Source organism: Euphorbia lathyris, chromosome 8 (genome assembly GCF_963576675.1).
Source record: "Euphorbia lathyris chromosome 8, ddEupLath1.1, whole genome shotgun sequence".
Taxonomy (NCBI): Eukaryota; Viridiplantae; Streptophyta; class Magnoliopsida; order Malpighiales; family Euphorbiaceae; genus Euphorbia; species Euphorbia lathyris.
The window spans coordinates 87,341,988-87,347,987 of record NC_088917.1 but is presented as its reverse complement, the minus strand read 5'-3'; positions in this window follow the sequence as shown (position 1 = coordinate 87,347,987).

Genomic DNA, 6,000 nt, shown 5'->3' with positions numbered 1-6,000 from the left:
CCTAGTGGAAAGGTAAATTGGCCACGTCTCACAGCATTGAATATAGGACGTTGTAACTTGACTCATCATGCCATGGGACATGTTCTATCTGGCTCTCCCTTACTCAAATCCTTAGAATTAATTGACTGTGCTTTTGAAAAGATTGTTATTGCCTTCAAATCCTTGAAAATATTGGTTATAAAATCTTATTCCCTGGCTAACATTTCTGTTCTTGAAATTTCATGTGGGAACCTTGAAAAATTATCTCTCAGGGGTGTGAGTATGAATGATACAGAGTTATTTGCTCAAGCAATTGAAAATGTTATATCTAGCAATTTGTTACTTGAATCATTTAAATTAAACTACTGTCGTGGGATTCAACAACTGGTTATTTCTTCCAAATCCTTGAAAATATTGGTTTTAGGAGATGTTCACAATGAGCTTGATTTAGAAATTTCTTGTCCATGGCTTGAGGATTTATCCATTCGGGTTGGTTTGAATGTTAAAACAGTTAAATTACTAAATTTGCCATCTTCACTTTGTGCTACTATTATTTTCGACTTTGGTATGAAGATATATAAAAGAATGATTGAAGACATTTTGAACCAGCTTGAGCATGTGAAGGAGCTAATAGTCAATACTTACTTTATGGAGGTAAAGAAAATAAGCATTTCATCATTCGTAATAAGTTAATTACTTGACAATTTTTAATTTTAAAATCGATTATGTTTATAGGCAATGTCGGCTATGAAGTTGAGTGATCAGTTTTCTCCTGTGTTAAATATTAAATGTTTGACTCTGGAATCTGCTCATTTAGAAAAGCACCATTCTGGAATTGCACTGCTACTTGGTATTTCACCTCTGCTTGAGAAATTAGTTATCAATATGCGGACTAACTACCGTACCATGGTAATTTCTGGAAACATTCTAAATAACAAATTTAGTTTAATATTTTATGCATTAAAAAGTTTTTTAACACTAACTACCTCTGTTTATTTTTCATGTTTTGTTAATTTCTTTGGCCTAATAACAATTTCCCTTGTTAGGCCCATGATAACATTGAGAACAATTATTGGATTTCAAATACAACGGTTTTCAATTGTTTGGAATCGCACCTGAAGACTATTAAGATCACTGGCTTTCCGAGGACAGATTGTACACATGAGCATATGTTAAACTTTGCTCAATTTCTGCTCAACAATTCAAGAGTGCTGGAAAAGATGGTGGTCGTTTTGAAAGAAAATGAAACAACTTTTCCTTTACAAGTATCTGAAATATTGTCAGGCTTGCCAAAATGTTCTCAAAATGCAGTTATTGAGGTGTTATATTGTAAGTAAACAGAAAAGTTTTGGTAGTTTTGCTCAATGTTTAAAGGGATTATTCAAAATGGGATGATGATTATGGTTTAATGACTATTTCTAATGTAGAGCTTATTGTTTTTTTCAAGGTTAAATAATTTATTTGTCCCCTAGTTTTTGCCTAACACACTATTTAGTCCCTCTATTTTGAAAAACACATTATAAGGTCCCTAGTTTTTACCAATATTAACCCTTTGGTCCTTTCGTCTAGTTTTTTTAGACTTGTAATCGTTATATTTTAGTATAAATAGATATATATAAAATAACAGAGTAACATGGTCAACTTGTATTGTAATGTGGTTGTCCTAAAAACTAAAATATGTTCGGTTAAGAATCTAAAATGACCACAAGATTAATATTGACAAAAGATAGAGACTTTAAAATGTGTTTTTCAAAATAGAGGGACTAAACAATATGTTATTGAAAAAAAGGGTAATATGTGCCTTGTCTGTTCTTCAAGGTGATCAGTTCTAACTTGAACATTGTATTTCAATTTGTGATGTTTATATTGTATTTCAATTTGTGATTTACGTTGATACTCCAATAATTGCTTTTTTTTTTGCACATGATTTTGCAGTTGACACGTATAGTTAGAATAAGTTTTTCTTATAATAAATAGAAAAGTTTTTGCAATTTTTTGTGCTTGATTATGCTTTTACGTTTGGGGTAAAATGAAGTAACCTGATTAATGAACTACAATAATCAGTTTTTCTGATTCTCCATGGAATTTGAGTCAATATAGAAGCACTAGGAAAGTGCACGGCTGCTCTATGAAGCCTTTGTTGAAACAACATAGTTCTATAGAATGGGTTGAAAAAACTCTTTCCCTATTCATAATGTTCTTGTTTTCATACTCCGGTGATAACGAGTCTATATAAGATTTGAGTTCGCTTGACTAATCTATATTGTATCCTGGGAGACGATCATTTCTTTTAATTTTGAGTGACAGTAGGTGAAATTTCCAGAATATGTCCAATTTGTTTTTCTGCATTCTTTTCCAGTCTTAAGCTAGCAGTGCATCCTGTATTGTTGATCCTGATTGTACAAGATAATTATACACACCGTGCATCACACGGGTACAAACTAGTTAATTTATATGTGACAAGTTTATACATTTTGACATGTTATTTGTATTTCCGTTAGTAATAAAATAAATATTTTAAACGTAATTAATGTTTGAAATGTTTGATATGATATCTTCGAAAATATATAGGAAATAAACTATAAAAATATAGGCTTAATACATCTTGTTGTTCCTGTACTTAACTATCAAAGAATATTTTTATTTTTTTATTAAATTATATTTATTTATTAATAAAAACTGATGCCGATATTATTATTATCTTTGGGGTCGGTTTTTAATAACCCGGCCCTAAGAAAGCAATATTGTCACCCGTTTTTTTAAAAAACCAATACCGTTTTTTTTAAGAAGGATAAAGTTATTAGATTGGGGTTCCAATGAATAAAAATAAAATCTATTACATTACAGATTAAAACGAATAGAAAATAAGGATTTTTTTATAACTATTGGCACCCAAACGATCATAATATGAAAGTTATCTTGAATTGTTTCGTTCGAATATAAGTGTATAAAAAAGAACTAGTTTAAATTTGGACAAAAGGATATATCGAATAAATTGAAAAGTTTATTTGGAAACGAAATTGAAAGAAAGAGGAAAACATCACATTAAGAACTAAAGTGAATAAAATATAAATTTCGAAAATATGGACTAAAATGAAAGTTCTAAATTAGGGACTAAAATGAATAAAATTAAAAGTATTAAATTAAAAGTTAAAATGAATAAAAAGGAAAGCTAACTTATAAATTAAGTAAGAAGGATAAAGTTATTAGATTAGGGGTAACAACGAATAAAAATAAAAGTTTATTACATTAGCGATTAAAACAAATAGAATCTTGAATTGTTTCGTTTACCAAATCATGTGACTGCTTAAAGATAGAGAAATTCCACATTCAATATGGTTATGTTGATGATAAGGAGGATCCACAATTTGCTTCGAAAATCTGTTTTGCAATTGGAAAACATGTGGAAGATTTACGTATCAGTTCAACCAGTTCAACGGATAGCAGGGTAAATTGTCAGCCTTATTTCCTTTTGGACTATGGTTATATATTGCCAGAAATCCTTTTCGACAATGCTTCATTGGTTAAATTAAGCACTGAAAATTGTTGGTTTATGCCTAGTGGAAAGGTAAATTGGCCGCGTCTCACAACATTGAATATAGGACGTTGTAACTTGACTCATCATGCCATGGGAAATATTCTATCCGGCTCTCCTTTACTCAAATCCTTAGAATTAATGGACTGTGCTTTTGAAAAGATTGTTACAGAGTTATTTGCTCAAGCAATTGAAAATGTTATATCTAGCAATTTGTTACTTGAATCATTTAAATTAAACTACTGTCGTGGGATTCAACAACTGGTTATTTCTTCAACATTTTGAACCAGCTTGAGCATGTGAAGGAGCTAATAGTCGATACTTACTTTATGGAGGTCTAAGTTAATTACTTGACATGATCAGTTTTCTCCTGTGTTTATTTTTCATGTTTTGTTAATTTCTTTGGCCTAATAACAATTTCCCTTGTTAGGCCCATGATAACATTGAGAACAATTATTGGATTTCAAATACAACGGTTTTCAATTGTTTGGAATCGCACCTGAAGACTATTAAGATCACTCGCTTTCCGAGGACAGATTGTACACATGAGCATATGTTACTTTCCCGTTACAAGTATCTGAAATATTGTCAGGCTTGCCAAAATGTTCTCAAAATGCAGTTATTGAGGTGTTATATTGTAAGTAAACAGAAAAGTTTTTGTAGTTTTGCTCATTGTTTAAAGGGATTATTCAAAATGGGATGATGATTATAGTTTAATGACTATTTCTAATGTAGAGCTTACTGTTTTTTTCAAAGTTAAATAATTTATTTGTCCCCTAGTTTTTACCTAACACACTATTTAGTCCCTCTATTTTGAAAAACACATTATAAGGTCCCTAGTTTTTACCAATATTAACCCTTTGGTTCTTTCGTCTAGTTTTTTTAGACTTGTAATCGTTATATTTTAGCATAAATAGATATATATAAAATAACAGAGTAACATGGTCAACTTGTATTGTACTGTGGTTGTCCTAAAAACTAAAATATGTTCGGTTAAGAATCTAAAATGACCACAAGATTAATATTGGCAAAAGATAGAGACCTTAAAATGTGTTTTTCAAAATAGAGGGACTAAACAATATGTTATTGGAAAAAAGGGTAATATGTGCCTTGTCTGTTCTTCAAGGTGATCAGTTCTAACTTGAACGTTGTATTTCAATTTGTGATGTTTATATTGTATTTCAATTTGTGATTTATGTTGATACTCCAATAATTGCTTTTTTTTTTTTTTGCACATGATTTTGCATTTGGCACGTATAGTTAGAATAAGTTTTTCTTATTGAAAACTTGATTTTTCCTCTTATTTTTGCAAGCAAAATAATAAATAGAAAAGTTTTTGCATTTTTTTATGCTTGATTATGCTTTTACGTTTGGGGCAAAATGAAGTTACCTATTTGAGTCAAAGTCATGTCAATATAGAAGCACTCACAGAGTATCTCCTGCATCCCGAGATACTCCGACACTAGCCTCGTGGACAAGTGCCTAGCAATTCATATCTCAACTCAACCATATATATCATCAATACGTACACGAATGAACCATTGAATATAACTTCGTTAAGACAAGCTATTACTCATTCTCAATTTCTTTCTTTACCAAACACATCCAACATTCGCTTTCCTCAATAATAATTATTTCATAACATTTAATATCGCATTAATATATATCACGCTGACCACATTTATTAAACAAATCACAACAGTCACATAGTTTCAACTATCATCAATATTATCACTGAAAATAAAAAAGGGCACAGACATCATCAATCAGTTCATATTCACAAACTTAATACATCAATCAATGAACCACATCAATACTAATTTAACGATCAAGTGCAAAGAACATACAAATAAATATAATTAACCACATAATTAACCACTTACCTCAATATCCAAATTTAAATCTAACGAATCAGTAAACTCTGCGATCTAATCTTTCACTTGATCCTCGCATCGACAAAAAGAAAGAGTTCATTGGCATCGGCATTTTCTTTTTCCTGGAAAAGTCGGCTGCCTCCCCATTTGAAAAACTAGGGCTTTATTTGTATGTCATCCTCCCTTTTTTTTAACCTCAATATCTATTCCTTTATTAATTTCGCCTGATATATACTACTATTCTTAATTATTATCTTTAACTATAAAAGTATTTATTATTCTTTTTATGTTACTATTTTACTCGGCCTTAAGAGTCCTAATTTAACATATTTACATATATAATTATAATAATGCATTTTTTTTTTACGATCGTTACATATTTAAATATAATAATGTATTTAAAAATTATTGATGATGTAGAGTTAAAATAAAAAGGGTAATTCCGTAATATATCAAAATTGTCTAAATCTGTAAAAAAATATTACTGATGTGTCGTATTTTAATACCTTCATTGTTGACGTGTCATTTTTCTAAAGCTTCACCTTCTCTCATTTCACGTTTCACGTTCATTTTTTTAAAGCTTCAGTTTCTCTCATTTAGCGTTCTTTTTGT